At 46.7% G+C, this 20,282-nt stretch overlaps 1 pseudogene; it reads right to left on the bottom strand.

Annotated features, from left to right (window-relative positions):
* Positions 1–15,272: 15,272 nt before the first annotated feature.
* On the bottom strand, positions 15,273–17,419 carry LOC136460461 (uncharacterized; annotated as a pseudogene).
* Positions 17,420–20,282: the final 2,863 nt, after the last annotated feature.

The following is a 20,282-nucleotide window of genomic DNA, read 5'->3' on the forward strand; positions in this document are numbered from 1 at the left end:
CAGTTGTTCACACAACAGACATGAGATAATCTGTGATTTTTTTGTTTACATAGTATCCTTGTGATGACAGCATACTTCAACTGTTCCAAGTATTCAAGAAATGTTCTCTTTTCTACTTACAAAATAATGGGCACAAGAATTGTGAATATCATTCCCTATGTATCATTCTTCTAAATCTACAGTATTGTTTTTTAATTGGAATTTTATTCTTCTAAGCTAATATTTTTTTATTCAATCTTTCATTATTTTGCTTCTAAATCTATAGTATTGTTTTTTAATTGGAATTTCATTATCCTAAACTAATATTTTATTTGTATTCAATCTTTCATTTATTTTACTCTCTACTTCAGGACTAGAATATTGTCCTTCTGATCCTAAAATATTATTTCGTTGAAAATGGAATATGGCTCCCTTAAACTTATATTTTCCTCTGATCTTGTCCTAAATCCGGTCTATCTCGTGGGTCCTATCTTTAAATTGTTTGGATTTTGATGGACTCATTTTGGTGCTTATTTGGTAGTAGACATTATTTTTATATATTATATCTGATCAATATTGTTCATTCGGACTACATAAAAGAACTAGTAGAGTGTTGTTAGGACTTAGGACCGTAGTGAACGTTAGTCCCCTAACCTTAATTAATTTTCAAAGTAGCTATGTTATCCTGCGTGTCTATATGCACCCAACCGCACATATGTATGCATCTTTGTTTAATACATTTAATTAAGTTTTACAAACTACTAACTTAAGTTAATTAAGTTTCAATACAATGAACTATGGAGCATAGTGCAATAGTGTCGGGACCAATACTAGGGTATTCGTAGAGGAGAAGCAAATGACCATCAACATTGACTCATCCAAGCAGTCAAGGACGCAAGCTCTGCTTCGCCCGGCCTGTGGGAGAGGGCACCGCTTCGCCTGACCTTTGGGTCTACGCTTCGCCTCGCCCGGCCTCTGGGGGAGGACTCCGCCTCGCCTGACCTTTGGGTTTGCGCTCCGCCTCGCTCGACCCCAAGGTCGTGGGCTCCGCCTCGCTCAACCCTTTGGTTTGCGCTCCGCCTCGGTCAGCCTCTGGAGGACTCTACCTCGCCCGACCCCGAGGCCGCAGACTCTGCCTTGCCCAACCCTTGGGTGTGCGCTCCGCCTCACTCGACCCATGGGTTCGCGCTCTGCCTCGCCCGACCCTTGGGTTTGCGCTTCGTCTCACCCGGCCCTGAGGCCGCGAGCTCCATCTCGCCCGACGGAGACCCATACAACCGTCAACCACTCCAGATCCAAGCATATGGGCCTGACTTAAAGCTCTGACACCAGGGAAGAGACCGACACGCCCTAATGTAACCTATGGCCTCAACGGGCCATATCGGAGGATTTGAACAGCGTTGGGCGTACCAGTGATGTTCTGCCTAACCCCTATACGAACGGGCGTGTCAGTTCACCACGACGTTCGCCGGGACGGAGTGGAGCGCCATGCCCAAGATATGACGCCTGCGCATGGCACCGGTGACGGATAGGACCGTGACGCGAAGCCGTTCCTGTTGACATCTGCAGGATCAGCGGGACCCGCATGAAGGAGGAGAAGGACCTGGTGATCCTGAAGGACTTCTCTCTCTTTCTCCTCTCTCCCTCCGCTGTAACTAGTGCTTTCCCTTGGCCTATAAAAGGGAAAGCAAGGCCTCCCATTAGAGGCATCTAACCATCGGACCATCGCAACACATCGGATCGATCCAGGCTAGACCTAATCAAACCACCTTGAACCGATCAGAGCATAACACAAGCATACGCCCGAGAAACAACCGAGCTCTCGACACCCATTCATCCTTTCCACCAGAGACTTAGGACATGTCCCTCTATCACCCATTTGTAACCCCTACTGTAAACTTTCAGTGCTAGTAACACGAGCAGCAGCGACGAACAAGACGTAGGGACATTCTGCCCGAACCAGTATAAACCTCATGTCCTCTAAGCACACCATCCGAGCCAGACGCACAATATTAGAAATTTACTTGTTGGTGGTAACTCAAAACACTGATAGTTGGTGCATCAGGTAGGGGCCTTTTGCGCGTCTTGACATTCACACCAGGCCTCGGATGGCTAATCGCAATGTCAACTGGATCCTAGGTGCGCACGTGTGCTTCAAGGATTTGGATTTCACCATCACGACGGAGGGAGAACTGGTGTAGGCTCCCGTCGTTGTTCAACCTCTCCACTCTGCCGGCCTCAATGCGATCGTCGAGGCGCTCGAAGAGCTATAGCTGCATACATCGGAGGCTCGCATCCCTAGGAGCAACTAGCTCCTCAGCTTTGACTACGGGTGGTTCGATCGCCAGCTCGACGCCTTCCTAGGACCCCGACCATCTCATGAGGACATGCGCCACCTCACCTTCTCGTTCACCAACATCATGGCGTAGCTTGCCAGGGGAGAGCCGCTCTCCCCGAAATACCTCGTCCGAAGTGCCCCAACAGCGCTCCCATTCGGTCTCTGCAACGCCGCAGAGACCATTGGCCACCTTGTGGTGCAACGCACACCTCCATCCCCCGCGAATGACGAGTTCATGGGGGTGACCGAATATGCCACAGAGTCTTTCAACAACCTCCTCGCAGAAGAATTGGAGTCACCCTCTAGCTCTAACTCTAGTAGGGGGGCCATCACCCCTCTCGTGAGTGTTTCATGGTAGGTACCCCCGAGGACCACGTTGAAAGCATCCACAAGGAAGAGGCTGCCCCAATGAACGACCTCAACAATGAGGTTGAGGGGGATGCAGAGGCCCTGCCTCACCCATGGGTAGAGCAGCTGAAGGTTCGACACCAAGAACTCGAGGAAGCACGCCTCTAGCTCGAGTAGGAACACGTGGAGCTTGGTTGAGAGATTGAGCGCCGCGGAGATGGTGGGCGTGCACGCGCCATGCCCTGCGACATGAACCAAAGGATCATCGATGACGATGGAGCAATCCCGCACTTCGCTCAGGTGAGCTAGAACATCGCCGCTGTGGTAGCCTTGCTCCAGGGCTTCCGAAGCCCACAACGCCCGAAGACCGTTGGGCCCATCACAAGATTCACGCGCTACTTGAGCGTGCGGTGGCATAGTAGACCGAGAGCTCGCTATCTCGGTGACGCGAGGTCAATGTCAGCCAGTGCATGCCCTCAGAGCAATCCAACAAGGATGCGTTAGTCCACCAGGCACCACAAGGCGGTAGGCTACGCACCGTGGTCCCGGTACATGAGCATCTCGGCCACAACCATGACGCGCGTGACACTCTCGACGCCCACAGGCGTGTCCATAGTGATCCGAGGGATGAAGCTAGCCACGGCTACCACCCTCGTCATGGTGGATGCTATGACAGTAGTGAGGACCGAAGCCTAAGCCCCAACCCGCTGGGACCCTAGGCCTTCAGCCGACACATCCTCAACGCCACATTTTCACCATGGTATCGACCGCCAACCAACATCCCAAAGTACTTTGGGGAGACAAACCCCAGACTATGGCTCGAGGATTATTGGCTTGCTTACCATGCCGGTGGAGCGAATAATGACTTTTTCATTATCCGCAACCTTCCATTGTTCATGGCCGATTCAGCACAAACATGGTTGGAACACCTACCGCCCAACAGAATCCAAAGTTGGGCGACCTAAAAGAGATCTTCGTGGGAACCTTCCAGGGCACATACAAGTGTCCTGAGAACCTATGGGATCCCAAAAACTGCTGATAGAAGGCTAGGGAAACCCTTCGTGGGTACATCCAGTGCTTCTCCCGACAGTGCAATGAGCCGTCTAACGCCGTCGACGCCGACGACATAGGAGCTTTCCTATCTAGGACCACCTGCGAGTCCCTGGTCCATAAGCTAGGATGTAAGGGCCCACGAATCACCAAGGAACTCCTTGACATCATCACCAGCCATGCCTCAAGAGCAAGGCGAAGCGGGATAAGGACGTCGATAAAGGCGCCTCCGACCATCCTAGCAAAAAGAAGAACAAGCAGCGGTGTGAGGGCTCGCTCGTGGCCATCGCCGAGCACAAGAGGGGTCGAAAGCCCACCAAGGGTACCCCAAACCACTTTAAGAAGCTACTCGAAGGGCCATGTCTGAACCATTCTTTCCCTGTCAAGCACCTATACAAGGACTATGACCTCTTGAAGCGGTTCTAGTCCGGAGGCTTCGATAAGGGGGAGCACAGGAAGGAGCCTAGGTAGATGAAGCGCGCAACATCACCCTCCCCTATTCGGCCAAGTACCAACAAGCATTATGTCAGTACCATAGCCGTTGAGTGTGGGGTCAGGCCTTCAACATCGGGGACCTGGTGCTCCACCTCGTCCAGAGCAATAAGAACCGCCACAAGCTCTCTCTGCCATGGGAGGGATCGTATGTTCTTTGACCAAGCGCCTACAAGCTCAAAACCATCGATGGTAAATTGTCCGTTAGTGTCTGGAACATCGAACAGCTACGTTGCATTTTATCCTTAATATACGCACACCTTCTCTTATCAGTTTTCGCTATCGACTCCCTGATCTTTATGTGACGTCCGACCCCTACAAACGGCAAAGGGTCGAGCCTCACTTGGGGGCTAATAAGAGCATATCTATCCAGTAGACATTCTCTACACCCGACCCTTTCTTACGATTAAGACCCAGAAGTGAAGTTTGCAAAAATGAACGCTGAGTAAAACTGGTCAGACTACGAGAAACCTATGCCTCGGTGACAATGGTGTCTTTGCTCACCAGCGTGACCAGAGTTTTTTTTGCACCCTAGGCTTTTTAGCCTTAGCCACGGAAAGAGTTGGTACACGTTTAAGAGTCTACCCTCTCTCACTTTGAGACCTAGAAGCTAGGGTTGCAGAAACAAAATGCTGAGTAAAACTAGTCGGACTACAAAGAAACTTATGCCTCAGTGGCTACGACGTTTCTGCTCACTAGTGTGATTAGAGTTTGTTCACTCGCACCTCGGGCTTTATGGCCTTAACGACAGAAGGGGTCGAAACACACTAACCTTTTTATACGAAAAGGGAAGAAGGGCTAAAATGATGTTTGGCCATAACAAAATTTAAGAGCTTGTCCATTTATTGCAAGTTCGCTGCCTGGCTTATCTACCTAACTAATTTCTTAGGGGGTGATCTCATCCTCTATCTCTACAGGTACGTCCTATGTCAGCGAGTCACACAAGTCGATCGGACGGCTTGCCCACTATCAAGAGATGGGTAAGGAGTAGTAGGATGCCCTATGCGGGTTATTCTGACTCCATCATGAACGACGAACCTGAATTCCACTCGAACATATCCAGTAAGAGCTCCCGAACCCATCACTTGTGCCATCGAGGCAAGTCCTGTGCTAGCAGGTCACCCAAGCCGATCAGATGGTTTGGGCCACTACCGAGAGACTGGTCACCCCTAATTTACGCGCGTTCTCTCATATTAATTTCACTATCGAGCCCCCAACCCCAGCAGTGGCAGGGGGTTAGGCCTCGCACGGGGGCTAGCAGGGGTGTCTATTTGGTAGACATTCTTTCTGCCCAACCCCTTCTCATGCTAAAAACTAAAGGCGAGGTGTGCGGAAACAAACTCTGAGTAAAACTGGTCAGACCACAAGAAACCTATGCCCCAGTGGCTATGATGGTTTTACTCACCAGCATGATTAGAGTTTTTATCCCCACACCCCGTGCTTTAGCCTTTGCCTTCCTGAGAAGGGTTTGGAGGGGCCTACATATAGAATCTCCACCGAGGAGAGACCAGTAGATCGCCCAAGTCGATCGGACGGCTCGAGCCGCTGCTGAGAGATGGGTAGGGAGTAGCAGGATGTCCCATGTAGGTCACACCAACTTTGACAAGAATGATGGACCCAGACCCCACACGGACATATCTGGTAAGAGCTCCCCGAACCCGTCACTCGAGCCATCGAGGTAACCTTACCAACCCCCACTTTACTTTTCCAGTACATGAGTATTCATTCATCCATTCTCATGCATGCATTCATACATTCATTCATACATTCATCCATACATTAATCTCCTACATCCAAGCATTGCATATGCAATTATTGCATCACAATGCTTCACGTCGCATCACGAAGTGGTAGTCATCTCATTTGATATGAGTGGCGACCGATCGAGGTTCGAAGGCCGGCCCATGAAGGGCTCGAGGCCGCCTCACGTCGAACAGAGCCAGGGGAAAAAATGTAGATGAGCCCCAGCAGCCTTGCCTAACCCCGCTCTAAAGCGGACAGGGACATCTAGACTTTTCTCATTCGATCCTAACCTCGAGCCAAGCCCATAGAATCTCCATCGAGGAGAGGCCAGCGGGCCACCTGAGTTGCTCTCCGGAGCGACACAGGATCTACCGGGAGGTGGGTTAAGGAGTAGTGGAATGCCACATGAGGGCTATGTCAACCTCGTCAGCGAATGATGGACTCGGATTCTGCTCAAACATGCCCATTAGCGAGCTCACCGAGCGCAACACTCGAGCCATCGAGGCAAGTGTCGTTAGCTCTGCCCCTTCGGTTGCAGAAACCACGGACGGGGTGATGCATGAAATTCGGCCAACCCCTATCGAGCCCGATGAGGCTCGGGGGCTCAAGCTGCCCGACCCTAACTCAGGATTCCAAATGACCAGGGTTCGAAGGCTAACCCATGAAGGGTTTGAGGCCACCTAGCATCGACCAGAGCCAAGGGAGATAACACAGATGAGCTCCAGTGGCCTTCGCCCGACCCACTTAGAAGCGGACAGGGTCATCTCAACCTTCTCGTTCGATTCTGACCTCGAGCCAAGCCCACATAATCTCCATCAAGGAGAGGCCAGCGGGCCACCTAAGTCACTCTTTGGAGCGACATGGGCATCTGCTGGGAGGCAGGTTAAGGAGCAGTGGAATGCCACATGAGGGCTATTCTGACCCTGTCACAAATGACAGACCTAGATTCCACTCAAACATGCCTATTAGTGAGCTCACCAAGTGCGCCACTCAAGCCATCAAGGCAAGTGATGTTAGCTCAACCCCTCCGATTGTGGAAACCACGGACAGGGTAATGATCACAAAGACAAGCAGACCCTCGACTAGACCCCCACTATGTACGAGGGCTTAAGGAAAGTTGGACTCGTAAGGAGACCAAATGCACGGTCGTAGAATGATGGCTCAGATCCTAGGGAGGGGGTACTTGTGAAAACTAAGAATAACATTCCTAAAATAAGAGACGCTTTCTCCTACTAGTTTTGCTATCCTCTCCTCGATCTCTAGTAACACCTGACCCTAGCAACGGCAAGGGGTCAGGTCTCACTCGAGGGCTGATAAGAGTATATATACACCCTTTCTGAAACAGTCACCATGCTTGACCCCTTCCTCATGTTGAAAAACCTACTGGAAAGGTCTATAGAAATGAACGACTGAGTAAGGCTAGTCAAACTATAAGAAACCTACACCCCAGCGGCTATGGCACTCTTGCTTACTAGCGTGATTAGAGTTTCCCTCCTACACCTCGGGCTCTATGGTCTTAACAAACAGAAGGGTCGGAACGCATGAACCCCTTTTCACACATAAAAAGGGAGAAAAAACAGATTTGATCAAATGAAATAACAAGTTTGATTAACGATACACAAGGGTCGGCACTCATCCGCTTGTTACAAGAATGATCGCCCAACCTATCTAGCTAACTAGCCCCTTTGGGGGAGAACTATGTTTTCTATCCTATTAGCTAGGTCCTGTGAAAGGGGAGCCACCGCCGTCTCCAACTCCTCCAGCTCGTGGACTTCATAGCACGGTGCGTAGCCTTGGCTCATCATCTCTAGGTCGATATTGTCTCTATAATGAGAATGAGCAATCACAAAGGATTGATTGACCCTAGCATGAAGGGCATTCCTCTCGAGCTGACGCACCTGGCATGGGGCGCGAGTGAGCTGGTCCCCTTCAACCGTACCACCTTAAGGTCATCACAGACCACTTCGAGGGTAGCGCTCAGGATCCCAAGCTCATCACTCTTTGCCTTAAGATTCCTCCTCACCTCGGTGAGGTCCATGGATAGCCTAGCATAAATGCTCTCGGCCTCTAGCTTTTGGGTCGTCGCATTCCCGAGCTCGACCTGGAGGGAACCGACCTTCTGTTGCGAGTCATCGTGCTCTTGATAGGCCTAGTCACACTCTTGGAAGGCCTAGTCACACTCCTCGCGAGCCATGCCATGCTCCGAGCAGAGCCTCTCTACGGTTTGGAGTAGCTCATCCTGCTCCTTGCGCAGCCAGGCGATCGCCGCGGCATCTAGGCTCACCCTCTTCTCTAGGGCCGTGAGCTTCTCTACAGCCACTAGCTTTAGCTCCCTTTCCTTCACAACCTTGGCTAGAAGGTTAAGGATCCGCTAGCAGGTCTTGGCGTCCTTCTAGGGTAGCTTGTCCTGCTCCTTCCTGACCTTGGTGGCCTCCTCGTCGTCCCTCCACGACCTCGTCGTGTTGACACCATTTTTTTGCACATGTCAAAATGATCAGAGTGGACTAATCGGTAGGAGGAAAGTTACTATATATGCTGACAGCCGATGAAAGTCAGCTTGTAAAGATGGTTGCCGATGACTGGTGGTGGTTGATGGAAAGGTTGATTTAGACTCGGGCGTTGTCGATGAGGTTGGAGGTGTTATTGTTGATGCCAATGAAGGAAGGCTTGAAGACTACTGCCAATGAAATAGGAAGTATGCTGATGGAAAGGAGGTCGGTGAGATTTTCATCGTAATTGAGGCGGACAGGGAAATAGATAGGAGTTGATTTCCTTTTCTGTATTTATTAGAATATGATTCATGTAAGAGTCACGTATTTCCTTAGGTATGGATTTGGTGTCCTAGTTATGTTTGGTTATGTCTCTTTAGATCAGGGTATAAATATAGATTGAAGGGCAATGTAAAAGATATATCAATCAATATCAAAACCAATTTTTACTCCTATTTGTATCTACTTACTTTTCAGCGACTTCGTCAATTTGCACATTTTTCTTTTTACGAGTTCTCATTGATTCGGCGAGTTGCATCGCAGTGCAACCTTCGGCGATTCTCGAGTTCCGCGTGAGTACCTCTTGGCCGTGATTTCCGGGCGTAACGCTGTTGTCAGGACCAAAGTGCTCGTATCTTCATCCTTGTCGATTAACAGGTCAAATCGACTGGCATGCTTTGGATATCGATTCAGGTATTAGCCCTTTATGTTTGCAGATCCACTTTTGCATCAACACATCTTTTGGCACGCTCGGTGGGACCAATCAATCTGATCAATATGTTCAATTCCGAGATCAATTCAGAGAACATTATCGTGGTATCAGAAGAAGATCTTAAAGAAGAGCAGAGGCAGGCTATGGAAAAGGTTGTAGAAGAATACAAGTAGCTTTGTCTAAAATCGTTTAGCCTGAACAAGAGTGGACAAGTCATCTAGAAGCAAGATTTGCTGTTGCCTCGGCAGGTTACCTTTAACTCCAATCCTGGTAAACTTCAAGAGATGGTTAATTCTGCAGTAAATCATGCTTTGATTAATCATTCCAATGTACTATCCAATACTGTTCATAATGCTATGGTTCGAACTCTCAAAGAAGGACAAGCGTCACCGCATTACGTTGGGCCTGCCTATCACCAACTAGAGCCGGCATCTGTTAATACTCCATCAGCTCCCTCGGCCGTTGTGGGTATAGAAGTTACTTCTCCTCCAGTATCGACAGGCTTACCTAATATTCAATCTACACCGATACGATCAGATCCGGTAGGATGAGTTCAGCTTAATACAGATCTAGCGGCATCAGCTATGTCAGGCCCTGTGTCTCAGAATAGCCAGATTCCTGCTAATTGGTGGGGATATGATATGCCTCCGGAGTCATCTGCTTTCAATCCTGGGTTACCTCAAGTATTTGACGCAGTAGGAAAAGCTCCTATACCATCGGCTGTTTCGCCGATGGCCCAAGTGCCTCAATATGCCACAGCAACTACTGTGCAACCAACTCCAGGAGGTTTTCAGATGCCTTTGGTTCAAACACCCAGTTCAAATCCATCGGCAAGCTTACTGCCGATGCAGTAGAAAGCCCCTGTTATGAGTCAAACTGGGGTTCAGTTCATGCCTCAAGCTGGTTATAATTATCCAACAATGTCAGCAAATTACCAGCCATTGGTAAGTTTTATACCGATGAGTTCTAGTAATGGTTGGTCAGGACAGTTACCTGTTCTTTATACCGATTGTGATTACTCATTGAAGGCAGCAGGAGAGTTGGCGTCAGCGAAATGACCGATATCGACAACAGCAAGAAGAGAGACATCGGGAAGAATGGCATCGGCATAAAGATCATTGGAGGTGCCCGTTTTTCATCCATTGCTGTGAAGAAGGTATTAAATTGCCAACTGTTGAAAATTGCCCTGAGTGCAATGGTTATTATGGGGTCAATCGGTCAGAAAGGAGGTTTCAACCTGGTAATCAGGGTTTATCTATCAATGAGCCGATCAGAGGCAGAGCATCAGTGCATGATCGGCTGGGGGGTAGACTAAGTGTACATGAGAGGCTTGGTAAACGCGCTGGATATTTTCCAAGGAATCAAGAGGAGCTTGAGGAGATGGCAAACGCAAGAGTTCCCGATGAGGAAATATTCTACAGGGACCCTAATATATGCCGTGTAGAATCAACTAGGACCTGTTATCAGCCGGTTTGGAAAACCAAGTTTCCTTGATGGTGCCTGGAGGGTCTGACAAAGACACAGAGAAGGAGGATGCAACGTGAGCATCAGGAGGATTTATACCGAGAGGAAAATTCCTCCAATGAGAGGTCTGGTCATCAGCAGTGGCAGGTAAAACACAAAAATAAGGGTCCATCGGCAGATGTTAATATGGTATTCATGTTGCCGATGGAGTTTTTGGCACTATCTGATAATGAGGAAGAAGTTGTTCTCTCTGATCAAATAGCTCAGTTAACACTAGATCCAATGATGGCTGTTTTTGAGAAACCTATCAATGACGAGAGACAACATCTTAAAGCTTTGTTTGTGAAAGGCAGAGTTGATGGGCAGCCTGTATCTAAGATACTCATTGACGGAGGGGCTACGATTAATATTATGCCTTATGTGATGTATCGGAAACTTGGCAAGGGAGATCAAGACTTGACCAAAACCGATATGATGCTGAAGGATTTTGAAGGAAATGTGTCACCGGCTAATGGGGCAGTATGCGTTGAATTGACCATTGGTAGCAAAACCTTGCCGATGACGTTCTTTGTTATTAATGGCAAGGGTGCATATAATCTGCTTCTTGGGAGGGATTGGATTCATGCTAATTGTTGTATTCCTTCTACAATGCATCAATGCCTCGTACAGTGGATTGGGGATAAGATTGAGATTGTTCCTGGTGATTCTTCTTATATCATCGCATCGGTAGAACCAGATACTTATGAGCGAACCAGATGCATATCAGGAGAAGTTTGGGAAAGAGAGTTCCTTAGAGTTGCTGACTACGGAATTCCACCGATCCAAGCAGTCGGTTCTAAAGAAGAATTTTAATGGATAGGTTTGCCGATGATGGAAAATTAGGTCAAGGGTTCACATCGGCAGATGATTTAGTAGAAGTAGATATTGGTGATGGCGATAGGCCAAGACCTACTTTTATTAGTGCTAAGTTAGATTCTAAGTGTAAGCAGCAAATGACTGATTTGTTAAAAGAGTATAAAGATTGTTTTGCTTGGGATTATACTGAGATGCCTGGATTAGACCGATCGATAGTTGAACATCGGTTACCTATCAAATCTAGATTTCGGCCACATCAGCAGCCAGCGCGTCGATGCAATCCTAATATACTTCCTGACATTAAGGCCAAAATAACTAAATTAATTGAGGCAAAGTTTATTCGACAGTGTCGATATGCAGAGTGGATCTCTAATGTGGTTCCTGTTTATAAGAAAAATGAAAAACTTCGTGTTTGTATTGATTTCAGGAATCTCAACAAAGCCACACCGATGGATGGCTATCCAATGCCGATTGCTGATTTGTTGATTGATGCTGTAGCCGGACATCAAATTATCAACTTCATGGATGGTAATGCAGGCTACAATCAAATATTCATGGCTAAAGAAGATATTCCCAAGACTGCTTTTAGATGTCCAGGTCATGTAGGGCTATTTGAGTGGATAGTCATGACATTTGGTTTAAAAAATGCCGATGCTACTTATCAAAGAGCTATGAACTTTATTTTTCATGAATACATCAGCACATTAGTGGAGATCTACATTGATGACGTAGTGATTAAGTCTGGAGATATCACAAAACATCTAGCCGATCTACGAAAGATATTAGAGTGCACAAGGAAGCATGGATTGAAGATGAATCCTAATAAATGTGCATTTGGTGTATCGGCAGGACAATTCTTAGGTTTTATGGTGCATCAGCGGGGCATCGAAATCAGTAGGAGGTCTATTGATGCAATTAATAAGGTGGTTGCTCCTGCCAATAAAACTGAATTGCAATCTTTGATTGGTAAGATTAATTTCATCAGAAGATTCATATCTAATCTGTCGGGTAAGATCAAGGCTTTCAGTCCATTACTTAAATTGAAAGCCGATCAGGAATTTATATGGGGAGCTGAGCAGCAGTTAGCCCTGGATGAAATTAAGAAATATTTAACAAATCCTCCGGTGCTAGTTCCACCTCAACACGGGAAACCTTTCAGGTTGTATTTGTCAACTGATGATACCATTATCGGTTCAGCTCTTATTCAAGAATTTGAAGGGAAAGAACGTGTTATTTATTATTTGAGCAGAAGATTAGTGGATGCTGAAACAAGGTATTCGGCAATCGAAAAATTATGTCTGTGCTTATACTTTTCTTGTGTCAAATTAAGACATTATTTGTTATCTGCCGAATGTGCGGTCATATGCAAAGACGACGTAGTCAAGTATATGCTGTCGATGCCAATATTAAGTGGTAGAATTGACAAGTGGATTTTAGCATTATCATAATTTGAACTACGTTACGAATCGACTAAGGCAGTTAAAGGGCAGGTTATGGCTGATTTTGTCACTCAGCATTGTAATGCAGTGGACTCTCTAGAGGTTGCTCCTTGGACACTTTTCTTCGATGGGTCCACATGTGGTGAAGGAGCAGGTATCGGCATTGTGTTGATTTCACCTCAAGGAAGGAAGTATGAGTTTTCATCGCCGATTGTTGCTACATCGACAAACAATCAGGCTGAATACCAAGCCTTGATAAAAGGGTTAGAATTGCTGAAGGAAATACGTGCCGATGCTGTTGAAATCTTTGGTGATTCTATGCTAGTTATAAATCAATTGGTTAGAATTTATGAATGCCGAAGTGAAGTTTTAATTTCGTATTATGAAAGATGTTTGCAATTATTGAAAGGGTTTAGAGATTTTCGTCTTGAACACATTCCTCGACTGCATAATGAGGAGGCTAATCGACTAGCTCAGCATGCTTTAGGGTATCAGCCTATTCAGGAAGTGCTAACATCAGCAGTTGATACCGATGACTGGAGGAAGGAGATTATTGATTATTTAAAGGGTCCATATAAAAAGGTTGAAAGACGTATAAGGTTCCAAGCTACCAAGTATGTGCTCCTCGATGATGAATTATATTATCGAATTATAGATAGAGTTTTACTCAGATGTGTTAGCAGTGATGAATCGAAAAGTTTGATGGGTGAAATTCATGAAGGAGTGTGTGGAGCGCATCAATCGGCTTTCAAGATGAAGTGGATGATCAGAAGGAATGGATACTATTGGCCGACTATTCTTGAAGATTGTTTTAAATATTTTAAAGGATGTCAGGGGTGTCAAAAGTTTGGTAATATTCAAAGAGCACCTGCATCGGCTATGAACCCTATAATTAAACCTTAGCTGTTCCGGGGGTGGGCTATTGATCTCATCGGTCAGATTTATCCGCCATCAAGCAAAGGACATAAATTTATTCTAGTTGCTACCGATTATTTCACAAAATGGGTTGAGGCAATTCCTTTAAAAAAGGTGACATCGGCTAACATGATCGATTTTGTGAAAGAGCATATTGTTTATCGATTTGGTATTCCTCAAACTATCACTACCGATCAGGGTACTATGTTTACATCGGGAGAATTTGATGAGTTTGCTGTGGGTATGGGAATTAAAGTTTTAAATTCTTCTCCATATTATGCTCAAGCTAATGGTCAGGCTGAGGCTTCTAACAAAGGGATCATCAAACTCATTAAGCGTAAAATTGAAGAAAATCCTAGGAGGTGGCATACAGTATTAAATGAAGCTTTGTGGTCATATCGGATGTCATGTCATGGTGCAACCAAAGTAACGCCTTATCAGTTAGTATATGGATATGACGTAGTATTGCCTTGAGAAATTAAAATTGGCTCTAGATGAATACGTTCTCAAAATCAGCTGACAGCCGATGATTATGATACTCTTATGAAGGATGAGTTGGAAGATGTGGCGGGTCATCGGTTAAGGGCTTTAGTTAGCATTGAAGAAAATAAGAAAAGAGTAGCCAGATGGTATGACAAGAAGGTAAAGGTAAAAGAGTTTGTCGATGGAGATCTGGTCTGGAAATTGATTTTACCGATTGGGACTAAAAGTTCAAAGTTTGGAAAGTGGTCTCCTAATTGGGAAGGTCCATATCGGATAAATTGGTCTATTCCTGGTAACGCATATATTTTAGAAACCCTCAAAGGGGTCGTGTTTCCCAGAGCGTTAAATGGAAAATATTTAAAGAAATATTACCCTAGTATCTGGATGGATGCATAAAAGTATAAGTGCCGATAACAGTCCTATCGGCTAGAATTATACAAGGATTTCAATGTCTCGTAAAGTGCCGATGCAATAGACAAGATTTACAAATTTAACAAGGATTGGATAGCTAATATCGCACGCAGGCGAATTTGGTCGGCTTCCTTCATTTCTTTGATGTCTTCATCGGCAGCACCTTCTACAGGCTTGAGTTTTTTCTTCATGGCCAAGGCTTTGCGAGCCTGGGTGTCTCTTTCTTGCTGAAGGGCCTTGATGGCATTGGGTAGCTGGCTTTCTTCTTGTTGAGCATGAGTTAAGGCTGCCTCGACTTCTTTCAATTCAGCCAATAGAGCCATCTTCTTTGCCGATAAATCTAAGATTTTCTGCTTAAGTTCAGCGCCCGAAGTCTGCAAGTTGCCGATGCCCTTGTGCTTCTCATCGGCAATTTGTTTCAGTTGTAGCATCTCCTCTTTGAGTTGAGCCTGAGCTGCTCTATCGACAATACGTTGAGCAGCCCGTTGATATTGCAGTTGGCGGCTTTCTAAATAGGCTGCTGGGAAGAGTACTTCTTCAACGTTGGTAGGGACCTAGCCATGGATTGTTTTGAAAATTGCCTTTGCAGGGTCCGAGTCATCTACCAGTTGGGTGGTATCCTGCTGTAACAAGCTCAGGAGAGCTTCCAACTTGGACTTAGTTTCTGCCGATATTGTTCCTAGTGCAAGGAAAGAACTTATTTCCTCTCCATCATCGTCAGAGACGTCAATGGCAAAGGAGAATAGGCTGTTTGGGGAGTCTTGTTCCTGAGGAAAAGAAAAGGAGGTCAGTTAAGGATAAGTATGAGTATTGTAAATCAGCTAGGTTAATCGGTTTACCTATTTCAAGGCAATTTCCTGTGCTTGACTGGAGGAAGCAACCTAGAGTATGCCGTGTGGGGGATCGGCTGAGCTTGCCGATGGGATATCCTCTGCAACCTCATCGGTGGTTGGCTCTTGGGGTATGATGACCGATGACATTGGGGCAGATGTGGGGGTCGGTGTGGACTTTTGTCGTTTTGGCTATGGCCTCGACATCTATCAAGGCTTTGCGCTTTGCTTGGGCATCGGCAACGGTTGGCTGGGGGGCATCGGCACTTGTTGGTTGTGAAGCTTGGACATCTGGTACGTTTGCCGATGTACCCATTTGTTGCTGCAAAACAAGTGTAAGGTATGATATTTAATAGATAAAATGTGAAATCAAAGGGATACCTCTGAAGGTTTGTCAGAAGAAGTGGTGCTTGATATCGGAGGAATTGCCAATGACGATCCAGCAGCGGCTCTTACCCCCTGATGATTAATGTTAATACAGTTTGTGATCGACATAAGTAGAAATAGACAGGATTGTTACCTTGAATGCCTTGACCAAGGTTGTAGCAGCAGCCGATGGAGTGGCCCTAGCTGTAGCCAATTTGGACTTGGAGGTGATGGCCTTGGCACGGATCTTCTGGTGAGTCAAAGTAGCCAAGGTAGGGGCGTTGTAGCCGATCGGTGATATCAGGGAAATAGGCTGAAGATCGAAGGGTTTCCCACTTTTGCTCACAGATGGTGCTGGGTTGTTAACCTGTCATAAGAGAGTCAGTTACCGATATATGAAGGGAAAAAGCAGAAGGGAGTTAAAAGAAACTTACTACATCATTGGGGATGGCATATTTAGAGTCGATCACGTGCCGATATGTCTGAGCAGATGTTGCAAACAGTTGTTCCTTCCACTCTCACCACCATTGCTTATATGATTCGGTGATGAAAGATACTGGTGTCCAGATGGATATATTGACATCTGTAGTATCGGCATCGGGGGAGAGTCGCACTATCTTGTTTCAATTTGTTCCGCAGGTGATTGTTTCTCTGGGTTTGATCACATCGGCAAAGCAAAGTTTGATTGGCAGTTGCCCAAAAGCCAATTGACGGGATACTACCAATGGGTTGTAAAATTCATATGTGATGTTAGTGTTTTTCCCGCTACCGAATGTGTTTACTGGAATTGCCCTGGGAGTAATGATGACCATCATGAGTTCATTATCTTGATTCAGAGTGTCATCGGTAAAGTTGAAAAGAAGGGGAAATCTATTTTCTTCGTCAACATAAGGTACCCAGGCCCTATGATCACGAGAAAGGCCATTGTAGAAGCTTTGAAAGAATCTGCCGATCTGGTCTTCATTGGCCTCTGTCCTAGGAAGGACAATTATGGCTTCACCAAAATTGAGGGGTGAGCGTGTTGCCGATTCCTCGTCCCCAAGCACGTGGTCTTCAGCAATTTCTCGTGGGAATTGTTGGGCAAAGAAGTCCCATTGCAAACGTTTGTGCATATGGGTATTCAGCCACATGTTGATAAACCACCACGGGCCTCCTAAGTTGTCGATGGGTTCGCCAAGCAAAAGTTTCTGAGACACTTGATGAAGAAGATAATAAGTGGAGCTCAGAAGGTATCGGCCAAGAGGGAACCTTACACCATTAGCCAAGAGTTCAGCTGTGGGGAGGAAAGCATTGGTTGGTCCTACTGATCGACCATAGAAGATAAATTTTTCTAACCACATATTCAAGAATGTGGCATGTTCCCTCTGGTTAACTGTCCCGGTCTTCTGGTATTCTTGAATGTATCCCGTCCAACCGCTGATGTTGCGGGTATTCACCCTATATTCAGATTTTCTGCCATAGATGGAGCCTTCATCGGCAGTTGAAATATCCAAGCCAGTAAGCATGTAGACATCGGCAAGTGTGGGAGTAGCTGGGCCATGTCCAAACATAAAAGTGTTTGTTGTGTCTGACCAGAAGTAAGCAGCTGCAATCATCATTGACTCGTTCTTTTGCATATAGGCAATAGATAGCCTAATGCATTGGTCTAGCTTCCGTTCTGCCCAGTATACTTGCATCGATCTATTAACCCTCAAGTACCAATCTTTCCACCCTTTGGTGGTTTTGGGCCAAGATCGGAATGTGTCTTTCCATAAATTCAGAGAGAAATTTTGGGCTCTAAAGGGGATTCTGTTAACCTCTGCATTAATCAGATCAGTTGGATCTAGGTTGCCCATTGGTCCTAGGCATTGGACATGTGGCTGATCGGTTGGAATAACTAATTTGTTGTGCAGTTCCTAAGTTTAAAGGGTCCGGAGAACAAAAGAAAAGAAAAATCATCAACTGTATGAACTTGCAAAAACTAGGGGAATCGAGGTAAAAGGTAATGGAAGTGGAACGAACCGCAGGGACATCAAAGTTGATTGCCATTATCTTGAGGAAGATGGGGGCACGAGCCGGAGACTTGAGGTTAACGCTGGAGAAGAGTTCTTGTTGGTTGAGGTCGCGCAGTTGTTCGTCGGAGTCGTCGCCGGAAAGAGAAAATGTCAAAGATTGGAGTCTGAGGGTAGAAGACGAGCGTTCTGGAGGAATCTATTTATAAGTCGCTTGGAGTAGGGGTATTTTGGACTTATCTCTATACCGCGCGCATGTAGGTCAAGGTGGTTCAGATGGATATGGTAACTGTTCGCACGATAATCAGGGGATTGTACAGATGAGTTGATGGCAAGTAATCATGACTTGGAAGAGATATCAGTACAGGATATTTTAATTCTGAAAATGACAGCATTATTATGTGAGGATCTTGCCGATGGATTATTGTTTCGGTATCTTAACCATAATCAAGGCAAGAGTGGTTGGCGATTGTGCGATATTTACTGAGGTGCGTGAATCAGGATTAGATTTGATTAGATTTGATAACAGATCAGGTTTTGGCTTGGAGGATGAGTTACGGTAATCGGGCGAAGGCAAACGTTATCTGGAGTAAATTTTGGAGCATTAATGGTTTTATACTCCGAAATTGGGGGGCATGTGTTGACACCGTTTTTTTGCACGTGTCAAAATGATCGGAGTGGACTAATCGGCAGGAGGAAAGTTACTGTATACGCTGACAGCCAATGAAAGTCAGCTTGTAAAGATGGTTGCCGATGACTAGTGGTGGTCGATGGAAAGGTTGATTTAGACTCGGGCGTTGCCGATGAGGTTGGAGGTGTTATTGTTGATGCCGATGAAGGAAGGCTTGAAGACTACTGCCGATGAAATAGGAAGTATGCCGATGGAAAGGAGGTCGGTGAGATTTCCATCGTAATTGAGGCGGACAGGGAAATAGATAGGAGTTGATTTCCTTTTCTGTATTTATTAGAATATGATTCATGTAAGAGTCACGTATTTCCTTAGGTATGGATTTGGTGTCCTAGTTATGTTTGGTTATGTCTCTTTAGATCAGGGTATAAATATAGATTGAAGGGCAATGTAAAAGATATATCAATCAATATCAAAACCAATTTTTACTCCTATTTGCATCTACTTACTTTTCAGCGACTTCGTCAATTTGCACATTTTTCTTTTTATGAGTTCTCATTGATTCGGCGAGTTGCATCGCAGTGCAACCTTCGGCGATTCTCGAGTTCCGCATGAGTACCTCTTGGCCATGATTTTCGGGCGTATCGCTGTTGTCAGGATCAAAGTGCTCGTATCTTCATCCTTGTCGATTAACAGGTCAAATTGACTGGCACGCTTTGGATATCAATTTGGGTATTAGCCCTTTGTGTTTGCAGATCCACTTTTGCATCAACACGTCGATAGGGTCTCAAACGCCTTCCTAGCCTCATCAGCATCCCAATGGGCCTCAGCCACCCATGACCGAAGACTGTTTGCCTCCTCAGCGAGGGGAGTCAGCTCAGCCACCCTCTACTAGGTGGCAACAAGCTGAGTGATCACCTCCCCACGTAGCTGTGCCTCCTTGACGAGGTCCCATGTCTCCTTCTATTGATAAAGGAACCAAGACTTCCCCTGGCTACGAGCTACGAGGGACTATAGGGAAACGATGGTTAGAATACAAAAAATATATAGAGAAGGAAAAGGGCAAGAAGTAGGATCAAGCAAATACCCAGCTGGAGGGAACAACGATGTTGTGCAAGGCACCCCTGGCGAGGTCCAAGGCTTCCAGCATGGGCTTGATCCCCACGTCGAGGCTCTCCCGCTCCATGCTCTCGGCGGTGTCATCAAGGGTGAAGAGCGTCGATGCTGGATCCTACGGATTTGTCCACCAGAGCAGGGGCTCGCCCCATGCAGGTGAGTCACTACCCACCAACATCAGGGCCAGGGACGACTCCCCGCCGATCCTAAACACCGCCGACCCCTCTCGTCGTGGTGTCCCTGCCAAGGGGCCCCCTATGGCGATGGAAGGGGTTAGTAGTGCAGACACCAACCTCTCTACCACCACCATGACTCCTGGGGACCCCTCGACCGCGTCCCCCTCTGTTTGGCCCATGCTAGGCGCCATCGCTTGGGCTGTTGATGGCGCAGGATGCGCCGGTGCCTCAGGCGCCACTATGGTTGCGCTTGGTTGTGACTCGTCTATAATGGTCGTCGCCACCTTCACATGCATTGGTAGGGTCACGACCGGCTGTGTCGCGCCTACCTCGGTCGGTGCCACAAACATAGACGGTAGCCCCGTCCACCCTGCCATCAGCAGTGGTATCGCCAGCCATAATCAGCTACTCTGTGACCTCCGAAGGCTTCCCTTAAGCCCCCACGTCCGCCCGTCCC

Source organism: Miscanthus floridulus, chromosome 6 (assembly GCF_019320115.1).
Source record: "Miscanthus floridulus cultivar M001 chromosome 6, ASM1932011v1, whole genome shotgun sequence".
In the NCBI taxonomy this organism is placed as follows: domain Eukaryota; kingdom Viridiplantae; phylum Streptophyta; class Magnoliopsida; order Poales; family Poaceae; genus Miscanthus; species Miscanthus floridulus.